The sequence below is a fragment of the Protopterus annectens genome, chromosome 17.part0, assembly GCF_019279795.1.
Source record: "Protopterus annectens isolate FY-2018-M chromosome 17.part0, PAN1.0, whole genome shotgun sequence".
Lineage (NCBI taxonomy): Eukaryota > Metazoa > Chordata > Ceratodontiformes > Protopteridae > Protopterus > Protopterus annectens.
This window is the reverse complement of record NC_056751.1, coordinates 103,380,460-103,396,068: the sequence shown is the minus strand read 5'-3', so window position 1 is coordinate 103,396,068 and position 15,609 is coordinate 103,380,460. Positions and strand designations below refer to the sequence as shown.

The window sequence follows — 15,609 nt, the reverse complement described above, 5'->3', positions numbered from 1 at the left end:
TCACTAAATGGAACCACCTCTTAAAGTACAGTTGTGTACACTTACCATAAATGTAGATGTTCGAGTGTATTCACTGTTGCAGTCATTACATTTGGGTAATCCTGCTGGCAGGTTGCCCTTAGTCGGCCTGAATTCCACAGTCTTGGGTCCTGCGTTGGCTGTCGTCGCCCCTTCCCTGACGTCAGGTCATCAGGGGTATAAAAGCAGCAGCCAACGCCATTTTCTTTAGTTTTTCTTGCCCCAGATGTCAGGTGCCCCCTAAAAGGGTAGTCAAAATTTATATGTATATATAAAACAACACGCAGCAATACAAACTTTAACTTCATCCACAAGCAAATATACCACATAGGTTGTGTAAATCAGAGAAGGAAAGATAGGTTCCATCAGAAGAAAAGTGGGGATGGCGGGTGGGTAACCTGGACTGCAAGAGTGAATACACTCGAACATCTACATTTATGGTAAGTGTACACAACTATACTATGTTCTTCGTGTTTCACTGTTGCAGTCATTACATTTGGGTAGATTCCCAAAGCTATGGTTGGGAGGCTGGAGCTAAACAGCATTAGGAGCGGCTATGAGACCCTGCAGGACTGCAGTGGCAAAGCCTGCCCTGGATTTTGAGTAGAGTGGCAGATGATAGTGCTTTGTAAAGGTGTGCACTTGAACTCCAAGTAGCTGCCTCTAAAATGTCCTTGGTTGGTACTCCTCTGAGAAAGGCTGCTGAAGTGGCTGCAGCTCTGGTGGAATGTGGCCTAATGTCCTTAGGCACTGGCTTGCCATGGTATAAGTAGCAGAAATGAATGCAGTGGCCTATCCACTTTGAAATAGTCTGCTTCGAGATGGCCTTTCCTTGTGATCCTGCAGCATATGCCACTAGTAATTGCTCTGTCTTTCTGAAAACTTTGGTTCTGTCCAAGCAGAATCTAAGCTGTCTGTGTATGTCCAAAGAATGCAGAATTCTCTTCCCCTTGTTCTGTGGATTTGGATAAAAAGTTGGCAGATGAATGGTTTGATTAAGAGCCACACTGGACACCACTTTAGGCATAAATGTTGGGTTTGTCCTCAGGGAGACCCTGTCCGGATAACAAATGATAAAAGGTTCCACAGCCATGAGTGCCTGTAGCTCTGAAACTCGTCTTGCAGAAGTTATTGCTAGGAGCAGAGCTGTTTTCCAAGATAAAAAACTTTATATCAGCAGTAGCAGCTGGCTCAAAAGGAGGCAGGGTGAGTTTTTCCAAGACATAGTTGAGGTCCCACGCAGGCATTGGTGATCTCCTTGGAGGCCTTCAATTTTTGGCTCCTCTGATATACTGTTGTAATAAGAGATGAGAAAAGATTGGTGGCTCTGCATTGTAATGAGCCAAAATGGCAGAGGCATGAATGTTAATAGATGAGAAAGATATGCCTTTGTCCAGCATCTCAGTTAAGTATTGTAAAATCCGAGGAATATTTGGCACAGCTGTATCTGTTCCTTGTGCCTGGTTCCAAGCACAGAATCTCTTCCATTTTCCAGCATAAAATTTTCTAGTACTAGGCCTTCTGGCTTCCAAAATGACATCCATCACAGCTTTGCTGAGAGGTGTGTTTTGTATGACTACATTATCCGCCATGCTGCCAGGTTTAAAGTCCTGAGCTGGCTGTGCAGGATCTGATTGTTTTGCTGGGACAGTAGATGCGGTACTTGAGGTATGGTCCAAGCTGGGCATTGAGACAAGCTCCTTAATATTTGGTACCAGTGCTAGCGGGGCCAGTCTGGTGCAATCAGTATCATCTTTGGCTTCTCCTGTCTGACCTTTAGGAGTTCCTTGGGGAGGAGAGGCAGAGGGGGAAAGGCATAAACTGGTAGGTATTTCCAGCTGAAGGAGAGGGCATCCGCTTTCCATGCTTGTCTGTGATAAATCCTTGTGCAGAATGTCTTTAGTTAGCAGTTGCAAGGGAAGGCAAACAGATCTATGTCCGGGCAACCCCATTTCCTTGTTATCATGCTGAAGATTTGCGGATCCAGCTGCCACTCGTAGGGATCCATGAGGTTTCTGCTTAGTTCATCTGCCAGAGTATTTTTCCTTCCTGGCAGGAATTGTGCATGCAGATGTACTTGTTAAGTGAATGCTGTGTCCCACAAAGTCATGGCTAGTCAGCAAAGGGGGTAAGAATGTGTGCCCTCCTGCTTGTTTACATACCACATGACCGTGGTGTTATCTGTCTTTATCAGTAGTTGTCCTGGATGAAGTAGGTCCTTGAAGGCTGTCAGGACATTTTGAACAGCTAGCATCTCTTTTAGATTGATATGCAGATGTATTTGGTTTGAGGTCCATGTTCCCTGAATGCATCTTCTTGCCATGTGGGCCCCCACAGGCATAATCTGACGCATCCGTTGTTAGTGTCTGCCTGGCTGGGGGTAATGTGAACGGCTGTCCCTTGTTTTGGTGACAAGCCTTTGCCCACCATCGAAACTCCTGTTGCAGGCACGGAATGAGAGTAATTATAGTTTCCAGGCTGTGGCAATGTTGAGTCCAAACACTTTTTAGGTACCATTGAAGTTTCCTCATATGCAGTCTTGCATATGGAATTAGTAGGATCAGGATGCCATGAAGCCCAAAGCCTGCAGATTTATTCTTGCAGATAACTGGGCCTTTGTTGCTAACATTTTGAAATAGGTAGTCAGTTGTCTTTGTTTGTCTGGCGTGAGATAAGCCATCTGGGCAGTTGTATTCAAGCTTGCACCCAGGAATATTATCTCTTGAGAGGGTACTAGTTTTGATTTCTTTTCGTTGACTGTGTACCCTAGGCATGTTAGATGTTTTTTCACAAACGCCAGATGCTGTAGAAGGATGTCCTTGTTCTCTGCTTGAATTAGACAGTCATCCAAGTAAGGATATATTTGTATTCCTCTTTGTCTGCAGAATGCAATCACTGGTGCCAGGCACTTTGTAAAGACCCTGGACGCAGTAGATAAGCCAAAGGGCAGTGCAGAGAATTGGTAATGCATTGAGCCAGCCTTGAATCTGAGGTATCTTCTGCATATTTGTCTGATTGGGACATGCAGGTATGCCTCTTTTAGGTCTAAAGTTACAAGCCAAGCGTTCTTGTCCAGCATGGGCAGAAGCTGCTGCAAAGTTAACATTTTGAATTTTGGTATATCCAGGAATGTATTTAGAATCGATAGGTCCAGTATTGGCCTCCAGGCCTTGCCCTTTCTGGGTACCAAGAACAGTCGAGTAAAATCCTTTCCACCGCTCTTGCTCTGGCACTTGTTGAATGGCCCTCATGTCCATGAGGGATGAGACTTGTTTTTGTGCCTCTGCAAACTGATTTTTTGGCAGATCTGGCCAGTCATTTGCCTTTGGCAGGGTATGGAAATGGAACTTGTAGGCTTGTGACACGATATTTAGAACCCACTTGTCCTGGGTTATAATGTGCCAATTTCGGAAAAAAGTGCTAATTTTCACACTGAGGGTGCTGCCAGGAAATAAGTGCTTGGTGCAGGCAGGGGGAAGTCATTGGGACTGTTTCCTGTATGGTTGTGATTTGTCCTCTCCACTTTTGGAGGTAGAAGCACCCCATTGCTTTGGCCTGTATGAACCTTGCGCCTGGGATCTGCCTCTAGGGCATCTGGATCTACCCCTTTGAGGTCTGTCTGACACAGGTAAGGACCAATTTTTTGTTGGCCAGTGTCTACTAAACCTAGGTGGCTGTACTTGTAAGAAATCTTTGACCGTTTGCATAGATTTAGTCTTGTCCTCCATTTTCTTTAACACCTCTTCTGCCTTAACACCAAACAAAGTATCATGCTGTAAAGGTGCATCTAATAATTTAACTATAACATGATCAGGCAGATTTTGTTTATTTAACCAAGCATGCCTTCTAATTACAGAACCTGTAACTGCGGCCCTGCAGGAGGCCTCTAAAGAATCAAAACCACATTGCAAAGTATGCTTCCTAACTTGTTCAGCTGCATGCAATATATCCTGCATCTCCTTGTTTTCTGCACATTCAGAGTTTAACAACATTTTCTGTTTAAGCAATGCCATGACGTTGCTGATATTTGAGCATATGAAACTGACAGTTTAAGGGCCTTATAGCCAAGGTAGCAGATGTGCAAACCTTTTTTCTCCAAATATCCAGTGCTCTAGAATCCCTGTCAGAAGGGGTAGGGTTTTTTGCAGCGGAAGCCTTAACTCCCTTGGGACCCTGAGAAATAGTTTCTGGGTCTGCAGCAGGTTTTTTTTAAAAAGGAATTTATGTGAGTCAGGAACCCTGTTATATCTGTCATGCTTAACAGGAGCTGGAGGTAAGGAGTCAGCGGTAAGGCTAGACTCCGAAAACACATCATCTACAATGTCTAACACAGGAGGGATGGCTAGTGGCTTGTGCCGAGGTAGTAACAGGAAATCCGAGAGCCTCTTTTTAGACTCTGAAAACTCTTGGCTCTCCCAGTGGAAATGCTCCCTCATGGTATGTAAGGTTTCCCCAAAAGAATAATCCTCAGGAGAAGCTGAAGGTATGGATTCTTCAGCATCAGAATCCTCATGGGGGGAATAGAATATTCCTGATCAGAAGAGGAATCAGAAGAAATGGAAACCTGATCTGAAAATTCATAGTCTCTTGCCTAGGCCTCTTATAAGGAGGGGGATGGGAACACCCCTGATCAAGGTAATCCGTCTTCGGCCATTTTGAGCATCTGTTTTTTGGGCATGGAGGCCTGTCCACGTTTGCTTCTTTGCCTTTGAAGGTGCTTTAGTCTTTGCCTTTGAAGTCGGTTTAATGTATAGATGTTTGGGTCTGAATAAACCCTCAGAAGCCGGTGCCTGCTCAGCGGCTCCGGACCCATCTGAAGGGTTAGCGTCCGAGGCTCCAATACCTTGAGTTTCCAGCAGCATGGCCGACTCCACGTGTGAGTCCGTAGCGGCCTGCGACTCAAGTAGCGGTCGTCAAGGGCTGCGAAAGCTCCTCACAGAGAACCGGCGACTGGCTTAGGAGAAGCTTCGTCAGTTTAGGGTCTTGGCTGTCTTTCTTTTTCTTTGCGTTTTTTGTGAACTCCGGTAGTCGGATGGCTTTCCGACATTTCTGGATAATTAAATCTGCGTCCAAAATAGTTTAAAGCAAAATCATACCGACGCTTAATTGTGCGTTGGTTAAATCTAGCACAAAACTGACAACCCAGAAAATTATGGTCAGGGCCTAGGCAAGGAATACAGTAAGAATGAAAGTCCTTATGAGGTATTTGCTTCCCACAAGAAATACAATTATTAACTTTTTATGACATCAGTTCTAGAGCAAGAAAAAAGTTTCCCCAACGGGGTACTTAGCTTTACAGAAGACTTTGGATCTGAAATTCGAACTTGAAAATCTCAGGAGTCGGCTGACCGGCACTTGAGAACTGCTTCTGCTTTGGGCACCGCGCGGCAAGAAAGACTAAAGAAAATGGCGTTGGCTGCTTCTTTTATACCCCTGACGACCTGACGTCAGGGAAGGGGCGATGACAGCCGATGCAGGACCCAAGACTTTGGAATTCAGGCCAACTGAGGGCAACCTGCCAGCAGGATTACCCAAATGTAATGACTGCAACAGTGAAACACGAAGAACATCTTCAGTTGGAAATCACATGATTGTATAAAATAGGGATACTTCTTAAATTATTTATTTATTACATTTATTTACAGGGATGGTCCAACTGGGTATTCAAATTTCCACTTTTCAACAGAGACCTGGGGAGAAAAGCTCCACAATAAAATGAGTAAACAGTAAAGCAATAGTTAATACAATAAGCATAAATACATTTTAGGTCAATATGAACTAGTCACAGTTTGCTAAAGATTTTTTACACTTTGTATGGAAATAGTACACATTGGAATAAAAATGCCATACAGTAATTTGCTACAAAGCTTTATGAGGTTGCCAATAAGTGCAGGACAACAGTGTGCACATCATCCAGTTTTAACTTCAAAGCCCAAACAGATAAACTAATGAAGATAATGATGAATATGATGGACTTTCATAGGCATGTCAGTCATCAGGTCCTAAACTGACTCAACTAGGTAGCATTCCAGCAAAGCTTGAATGCAGTTCTCAACAAGGAACCCCTTCCAACACACACACACACACACACACACACACACACACACACACACACACACTTGACAAATGAGACAAGCATACACGTAATGAAAGGGTAGTAGGTAGTGGTGATCTTCTCTATTCATTTTCACTAGGGGCCAAAATTCATGCCTATTAAAAAAGCTCTGTGAAGCAAACTTAAATGATACCAACAAAAAGACAAGGAAAAAAACACAAAAATACTATTGCAAAAAACAATAGACGGTTTCAATTAAAGGAAGGCAGGGACAGATGGCCTGGTGAACAAGCAATCCTGAAGATCAATCTTTATAGGATCTATGTGACCCAAACAGGTTTTCTGACAATGTCATTCAAGAGGTTAAGAGTTCTAGCTAGTTTCCCAAAAATTAATGCTACGAAATCGAGAGTAAAGATTCAGAGTAGTACATCCTGCACAACTGCTCTGCCAAAGGGGATTCTTGATTTTTAGTCTTCATCTATAAAATATCTGGTATACATATGGACAAAGACCAGGTATCACTAGCATACGTCTCCTGTACAGATAACACTTTGAAATAAGCAGAAAGAGAGTCAAAGTTCATGTCAAAAGACATGGCATGGTTAGATCAAGAAAATGCTTACCCACTTCCTTAAAGCAGTAAGTGATGCAACAAAGTCTTCAGCATACAGCATCTGTTTTAGAACTTATCCTGCACTCCACTAACACAGAATTGATTTTGTTCTGTCTGAACACATTTCATTGATAGTCATTAAATGTTCTATTCCTTCAAACATCTTTTGTTTAGTTGCCCTTTACTGTATATCAAAAAGCAGTTCTATTAGGTGTGGGAGTCGGGTTTTAATAAATTCTTTTGCTCAAATTTAAGTTTTATGCTTTCTAGACTATGATTTTAACTGACATTACGATTGCTGTTTACGTGGGTGTGCTTTCTGTTGAAGTCCAGTTCTGTGCTGTATTGGAGAATACATTATTAAGCATTGTCGAATCCATGTTTGTGCGAAATCCTTGTGCTCGCTAATAGTTTCTCCTTTCCCCAATTCTGTGAAACATGGAATCAGTACATATAATTAAGGTGGGCAGCAAAGTCTGGCTTGTTTCCCTGCAAAGATGCTTACTATAGTGTTGGTGGGTAGGTTTTCCAGAAACACGTTTTTTTTTGATTTAATAAAATGAGCAAAGAGCTCCCCGAAATCATATGCACTGATGAATAAACAGTGAAACATTTTAACCATGGTTAACTGGCAATGTGTTTGGAAATGAACGCCCAGTAAACAAACTACTCTTATGTACGTGTCAAAAAGAAGAGGGGCTCCTTCTGGGACTCTTCTGAGTCAAGCTTAGATTGTCTATTAAAACCAATAAAACATCCAGCATAGATAGAGGGACAGCAAGATGAAAGTATAATCAGTTAAAAGTCAAGTGCTTATAATTTTTCTAAGTCTTTTCTCAGCTCTAGAAAAGGACAAATTTTAATTGTTGATGGAGTAGAAATTTTTCTTGGGAGTAAACGGGAAAATAGTAATGGTACCATTCTCATATGGAGTAATCATCAAGGCTTGAGACAGTGAAATCAAAGCCAGGGATTTTCATGGAATTCTGAATATAAAACAAAAATGACAGTCTGAAAAAGACAATTAGATGAACATCGCTGTAAATAATGCAGGTGTGTACTCATATTAGATGATCTTTGACAGGTCTATCTGCAGTGGCTGGACGCTTGGGTAAATTAGTTCTGCACTTTGAATGAAACCCATCAATGTCAATTTTATCAAAAAAATTACACTGAAAGACTACAGTGTAAGGTGACAGGGAATTAAGGTTTTGTGTCTTGCACTAACAGTGCTGACAATGATTTCCCCAAGACTGGGTGACAGTGAGATGAGGGGAATTTATTTTCCCCACTGTAGTGCAATCTCAGTGTTAATATATTTAAAGTTGCTGCGGTGTGTAGAACCAGGAGAGGCTTGCCACCCCAATAAAATACTTCTTTTGTATAACATACTTTCATTAATAATGCAAAAATTTGAAGGTTTGACTCAGATATATTATATAATTTATGTTAATTTATTTTGATAATTCAATGCAGATTCCATCCTTCTAGTACCATTTTGTGAATTCTTCAAAATGAGTTTCTAAGATCATGGCATGCATCTCTATTTGGTCCCACCAGGCTTAAGAGGAGCACACATTTCTAAGTTACACAGGCTCCTTCCAGAATAAGAAAGTTACAGAGTAACCTGAATGATCAAGAGGGGTGAATCATCAAGTCAGTTCATTAAAGAATTACTTCCAGTCTCTACATGAAGTTCTGTCACCTAAAAGAAAGTGCATATCCTCCCAATTTGAGTTATTTTTCATCTAAAACTGGCAAGACAAAAGACTAAGATAGAGAAGACCCAACCCATCTGCATGCAGCTGCCTAGTCTGTTGCTCTTAAGATCCACTGGGCTTAAGGATCAGGTGATCTGGAATTATGGTATGTCTTATGAAAGTTTCACATACTCTTAAGGGCTGAGTCATCAGAACAATGAACTGCATGAGTAATGAGTTGTTAAATAAAAGGTGAAAAAAGGGTGGAACTGATGAGAGAAAGACATTTGGATTTTCAATCAAAACCCTACTCTGTTCCAGGACTGAATGCTCTGTTGTGCTTAAATAGTATAGAGGCAGTACTTTCTAACCCTAAAGTTCAACTGAAAAAAGAAAGAAGCGGTTGTGAATCTTCTAGCAGAGCTGGAGTATACAGGCCATGGTAAGAATTAACCTAACAGCAAACAGCATTTAGAAATACAATAACTCAGACATGCGGGTATTGTCTACTTAGTAACAGGATTAGTTTGCCTGTCTTCAGTAAGGGAAACAAAAAAATGCTTTATTTGTGTTACCTTCTCTATATGAAAGCAGCAATGTATAATTCCTTTACAGAGCTTGCCCCTTACTTGCATGAGTTCTGGATTGGCTGTTGATTTTCTTCTCGTTCTATAAAGGCTCCTACAACGTGACAGGCTGTTCATGTGAGACAAAGATAAGTGTTTTGTGGAATTTCTTCCTTTCCTCACTGATTTATAACTGTAAAGTTGGTGTAAGTAAGTTCAGGGTATAGGAACTTCAAGGGCAGAAGCTTGTTTTCAACAAACCTTGTACTCCAGGACATGTATAAAACCTTTAACCAAAAAGCTACAGAACTAGATGTGGGAAGGGTTTCGGTGCTCTACTTGAGTAAACAATTTTAACTCGTTCACTCCAGTGGAGCTCAGGAAGTTTTCACTGTAACTTCCAATGGATGGAGCCTAAGGCTTTTCACAGCACATTTCAAAGCAATGTTCATAATTCTAGAACCGTAGGGGTTGTGAAAGTAGTATAAATGACAAACTCCTTAGGACAAACTATTTTTATGGTGGTAGTATTCTTTAGATTCTAGGTCTTAAACTGAATCTTATAAGTCACAGTAAACATGTTGCTATTACGTTTGTAATGTTTTGTAAAATACTTACAATATTTCAGCAACCACTCAAGTTGCACACATACTGTCAGCAGCATTTTATTCATCTAGCCGAGAGCTTTCATATGAGGCTAAGGAGTTCCTTCTGTGTTACTTGGTTGTTAAGATCTTTAGAAAAATGTGAAAATTATATCTATATAAATTAATATCATTTATATCTATTTACCTGCACTAGACAGAGGTCAAATACTATTGCAGTTGAGTTTGTTATTGTGTAAGTTTTAAGATGAAATCTTTCAATTCCTTGTACATACAGTGGATATAAAAAGTGTACACACCCCTGTTAAAATGCCAGGTTTTTGTGATATAAAAAATGAGACCACAATACATAATTTCAGAACTTTTCCCACCTTTAACGTGACCTATTTACCTGTACAATACAATTGAAAAACAAATCTGTTAGGGGAAAAATATTAAAAATAAAAAATGTACAATACGCTAGTTGCATAAGTCTGCACACCTTTAAACTAATACTTTGTTGTGTGTGCACACCCTTAAACTAATACTTTGTTCAAGCACCTTTTGATTTAATTACAGCATTCAGTCTTCTTGGGTACACACCTGCCATCAATTAAAGAGACTCTGATTAACCCCAAATAAAACTCATCTGTCCTAGTAGGATTTTCCTGACATTTACACAGTTGCCTGCTACAACAAAGGGATCGCATTGCTGAAAGGTATCAGTCAGGAGAAGGGTATATAAAACTTTCCACAGCATTGGATATACCATGGAACACAGTGAAGACTGTCATCAAAAAGTGGAGAAAATATGGGACAACAGTAACGTTGGAAAGAATTGGATGTCCCTCCAAAATTGATGAAAAGACGAGACAAAAACTGGTCAGGAAGGCTGCCAAGAGACCTACAACAGCAACACTGAAGGAGATGCAGGAATTTCCAACAGAAATTCTGGCTGCAGTGTGACAACAATCTCCTGTATTCTCCATATGTCTGGACTATGGGGTAGAGTTGCAAGACGGAAGCCTTTTCTTATACAGAAAAACATCCAGGCCCGGCTAAAATTTGCAAAACAATACATCAAGTCTCCCCAAAGCAAGTGGGAAAATGTGTTATGGTCCGATGAGACCACAGCTGAACTTTTTGGCCACAATTTCAAGAGATACATGTGGCTCAAAAACAACACTTTGCATCACCACGGTGAAGCATGGTTGTGGCAGTATCATGCTTTGAGGTTGCTTTTCTTCAACTGGAACTGGGATTTTAGTCAAGGTGGAGGGAATTAAGAACAGTTGCAAATACCAGTTACTTTTGGCCCAAAACCTCAAGGCGTTTGCTAGAAAGTTGAAGATGAAGTGGAATTTCACCTTTCAACATAAGAATGACCTCAAGCATACATCCAAATCAACAAAAGAATGGCTTCACCAGAAGAAAATTACAGTTTTGGAATGGCTCAGCTAGAGCCCAGACTTAAATCCAATAGAAAATCTGTGGGATGACCTGAATAGGGCTGTGCACAAGAGATGCCCTCACAATCTGACAGATTTGGAGTGCTTTGCAAGGAAGAGTGGGCAAATATTGCCAAGTCAAGATATGCCATGCTGATAAGACTCCTACCCAAGAAGACTGAATGTCGTAATTAAATCAAAAGGTGCTTCAATAAAGTATTAGTTTAAGGGTGTGCACCAGTGGCAGCTGGTGACTTCAAATCAAAGGGGGGCTGCAGGAGACAGCTGAATGGGTGGGGTCAATGGGAATGGGTATGACCAACTAGAAAGGGGAGGAGCTATGCTCAAAACCACAAAAACATTAATTAAATATGCTACCCTGAGTGCCAAACCATCATTATGGGAGTCCAATCAAGACAAAATGAAGTGTAGAAGAAAAAAAAAATATTTCAATCCATTGGCTGCATGACAGCTTACTTAATATCTAGATGGAAACAAAAAGGATGTGAGGCAGGAAAAATAAATTACTTTTTAAATACATTACTGGAATGTCAGTCAAAATTAAGTATAAGAAAAACAAGCAGCACTTAACTCAAATCACTTCTCCTTGCACTCCAGTTCTAATTATAATTTATATTCAGCTTTATTAAAGTACCAAGTAACATGCTGAAAGTAGCAATTCTGTGATACCCCCACTTGTAAACATGTTTCTTATCCAAAAAAGACCTGCTGCCTGACAACTATCTACTTGTTTCATGGGGAAAACATGATCAAAGTAAAAAATGAAAAGCAAACAAGAAACAAGCTCAACATATATTGCTTAAAGGATTACTGCACAGGATATGGACCACACATGATAGATTGGCATTCTGTTTAGTTTGCAGGTAAAGTCTGTAATGAGCTTAACAATCTAATCCTGACCTTTATTACAAATACTGTCATATGCATTTCAATACCCAAGGCTTATACATTATCTAGTTATGTAAGTATTCTCTGCATGGCAACAACAGAAAGGCTTTCAATGTTGGCAATACTGCTTATTAAAACTTACTTGCATCTTACAATATCAGACAAGCTTACCTGATGGTCATTAAAGCACAGCTACTTAAACACAGAGCAAAAGGCACTTTCTGAATAATAATAAGCATATATCAACAGTATAAAAATATGACAGAAACCAGAGCATTCTGCATAATCAATGACAGATGAAAAGCCATGGTAGTACTTGTGTTTACGTTGAATGGGGGGGGGGGGATAGTCTGCACATTTACACTGCATAACTGCTCCTTGCCTTGCTTGGACACATCCAGAGTCACTACATGGGGGAGTGGGGTGCAACAAGTATGTCACAATTTGAAATGTCTCTGGCTGACAGCGATGGTCCTGACACATTTGTCATACCTCTCAACCTCAGAGCAAGAAATCTGGACAAAGCCATACATAGAAGTGGGACAAAGGACCAAAAATAAGGACAATTTTTTAAATATTGCTCTTATAAACTTAGAAAGGTAATAGGTCTTGCATTAGTATGAATTTTCTGAAAGGTACGAAATCTGAAACTCAAATGTCTCATTATTTTCTAACTTCAGTCTTCAATGATTTGCCACTAATTTGCCAAAAAAATACCATTTTATGAAAAATCGTCCAAAAATGTGATGCAAAAATATAAAATAGCCACACAATACAGCTGGGAACCTGTCAAAGAAGGGACACATTTTAATATTAGTACTGCTAACTTGAGCAGCTGACAAAATAAAAGAATCAACATGCATTTCTGAAATAAAAGTAATCTATAACTGATTATTACAGTTATTTATTAATTGTAAACCCTCCATGTTTTCTTCCAAAATTGCCATTTTGCAGACGGATTATTAGGAGAAGAGCAACATTTTGAGCCAAAATCGGGGACAGTTGAGAGGTTTGGGTATGCCTAATTCTATAAAGCAATTTTATTTGCACGTACCTCTCAACCTGTTAATGCAGGAAATCTGGACAAGGCCAAATATACTGGGGGAACATACAAACACTACTAAAAATTGCTCTTGTATAAACTTAAGACAGTTGATAAAATAACAGGTCTTGCTTTAGCATGCATTTTTCTGAAGGTTATAACATAAAACTCAATGTCTGTCATTTAGTGACTTCATTCCTATATGATTTGCCAGAAAACCACACATTTTATGAGGAACAAACCAAAAATAAGAAGCAAATATCTATTCATTCTGCAAAAATATGGACAGCTGAGAGGTATAGTTCAACCAGGGCTGTCTGAGTTTTCTGCCCTTCCCCTCTCAAAATCATGGTCGATTGGAGCCTCCTCCCTGCAACCATTCCAGTGTCCCATTCCTTGGTTATTTTGCCCCATTTACCATAAACACTGTAATATGCATACTGCTTTACTTCTGAGATGATTTGGATTTCATTTGAAAGTTTTATTTTGCATTTTTACAGCACAAACCCCAATAGATAACTGCTAAACAAAGCAATGCAGTCTCAGAATGAAAACAGACTTAGCATTAAACGTCTCTGCCCTTGAAACTCACATGCATTGAAACAGCATTGAAACCCACATTCAAAGAAAATACATTTTGCCAGTGGCAGATAAAGATTAACTTTGGGCTGTTTTCAAATCAAAGACCCCTTTTGGGCTGTTTTCAAATCATAGGCCCCTTGAACATGAAACATACACATGCTCTTTGATACACCTTCCCGATTGTGTTAAATTGTATTCCTTGTTCAATATAGTACAGTTGTTAGAGTTCATTTTAAATTTATTGTTTTGAACATTTTTCCAGTAAACAATGAAACAAAACGCATGCATCAATGACAAAACTACCCAGTTCAGAACATTTCCATCATAAAAGTCTACTCAACCTTCTACAGTCCACCAATATCAGTAAATATGCACACTCTTTGAAGTGTAAAAGTCATCTAAATAATTCCACATTAAAGAAATCTGTAACAATGAAGAGGTTGCCACTAGCAAACAACTTTATATTTCATTGTTTATTCATCTACAAATAAAGTGCCTTTTGCCCTTGAGGAATAAATTGCCTATGTTGCATGCATTAAAAAAAATGATAAGCTAGTAATATCGCAATAGGAACTGTATGGCAAACTGATAACAGGTTCATAGTTACTACTCTAGGTATCTTTGCCAAAAAGGACTGCAGCATCCACACACTTTACAACACAGTACAGTATCAGCAATGCATCTATCGACTGTGGGAGTAGAACCCACAGCCTTCTGCATCAAAAGCAAGTACATTACCTGTTGTGCTATTAACAATGCAAGCAGACTCACAATAAGCAACACTAAAGTTTTGTTCCCCTGCAGCTCTCAGCTCCTTGTAAAATCTACTCGACACACAGTTGTATATCTGAACTTTGCAGCACAAGAAATCTGGAAAAAGCCGAAATTTATTGGGGGGGGGGGGGCAAAAGCCCAAAAACCAGGGACACATTTTAAACATTGCTTGTACAATGTTGGAAAGTTGCTAGAATAAAATTCTGTTACCACCATACATTTCACTGCCACGTCTTTAACCCAGGCGACCCTGTGCAAAACAGTCAGAGAAACATACCACTATGCCAAATCATTTTGTGAAAGAGAGGAAGACAAACTTAAATAGTTACCATTTAGTGAATTCAGTTCTCACCATAGCTGTCAACCTCTTGGCACAAAACACCTGAACAAAGCCAATAATGGGGGAATATAGCCCCCAAACATATTCCGTGAATTCAGTTCTCACCATAGCTCTCAACCTCTTAGCAAAAAACATGTGGACAAAGCCAGTAATGGGGAGGGGGAATACAGCCCTCAAACATTCAATGAATTAATTCTCACCATAGATAGCTCTCAACCTTAGCACAAAATACCTGGACAAAGCCAATAAAGGGGGAATACAGTCCCAAAAATAGGGACAAATTTCAAATACTCATGTTATAAACTTAGACAGCTGCTAGAATAAACAGTTTTGTGTTACCATGTACTTTCTGAAGAATTTGAAGTATGAAATTCAAATGCCTGTTATTTTTAAACATTTAACCAGGAAACTAGCCTGACTTGGAACAAAAGACAATTTTCAGCAGAGCAGGGAGAAACTCCAGACACATCTTTGTAAGATGGGAGGACATGCAGACTCAACACCGAAGGTACCCCAGCCAAGAATCAAACCAGAGAACATGTAGCTGTCAGGCAGCAATGCTACCAGTGCACCACTGCACTACAGACTTTACAAGGAAAAATGTAGATACAGAAACCACAGATTTTATGAGGAACGGAACAAATATGAAGCAAAAATCTGCAAATTTTTTTTTTTTTTAGAAATGGTGGTGGATAGGGAATTCAGGTCCCTGCCACCTGCATCCAAGGTACAGGGTTCAAGCCTGAGTATCTCCACCCACCACCATTTGTTCTCTCTAGCCACCAGTATATAGCAACTGGGGCATTTTACACACACACATATACACACACACACACACACACACACACACACCCTTTGTCCATGTCACGAAGCCTTCACCTAACTGTTTCACGAACATACTCCATGTGGACGAAGCCCATCCAGGGACCATTTCTACACCTACCCAAAGCCTTTATCCAGCAGTATAATCCACTC

The 15,609-nt window shown here is 40.1% G+C and overlaps 1 protein-coding gene across 1 annotated transcript in view; it reads right to left on the bottom strand.

The window, feature by feature from the left end:
• Positions 1–15,609, bottom strand: part of WRN (WRN RecQ like helicase) — a 2,579,924-nt gene that overhangs the window by 504,586 nt on the left and 2,059,729 nt on the right. The gene's annotated exons all lie outside the window — the stretch shown is intronic.